This window comes from Trichosurus vulpecula, chromosome 5 (genome assembly GCF_011100635.1).
Source record: "Trichosurus vulpecula isolate mTriVul1 chromosome 5, mTriVul1.pri, whole genome shotgun sequence".
NCBI classification, from domain to species: domain Eukaryota; kingdom Metazoa; phylum Chordata; class Mammalia; order Diprotodontia; family Phalangeridae; genus Trichosurus; species Trichosurus vulpecula.
The window spans coordinates 94,922,809-94,923,134 of NC_050577.1; positions in this window are offsets into that span (position 1 = coordinate 94,922,809).

Below are 326 nucleotides of genomic sequence, written 5' to 3' on the forward strand. Positions count from 1 at the left end.
AGGCGACACCTTTCACCCCACTCCACACATATCCAGCTACTTATTTGGCAAAGTATTTGGGTTATCCTGATATGAGAGAGTAGAGTACTTGGGAAGTGGGGTGAGCAGTTAAGAATGAGTTCAAGAAGATCTGGGAACAAATTGTGAAGAACTTCATTGAACAGGTCACTACAATGGGGCAGAAACCAATTCACACACAAACACAGAAACACCCCTCCTTCTTTTCACAGAAAGAAAAGAAACCTGTCTTCATTTGCCCATGTATTATGGTGCTGTTGCTTCCCTCTCCTCTCCCCACATCAATAAAGAACAGAAATAAAGCCTGG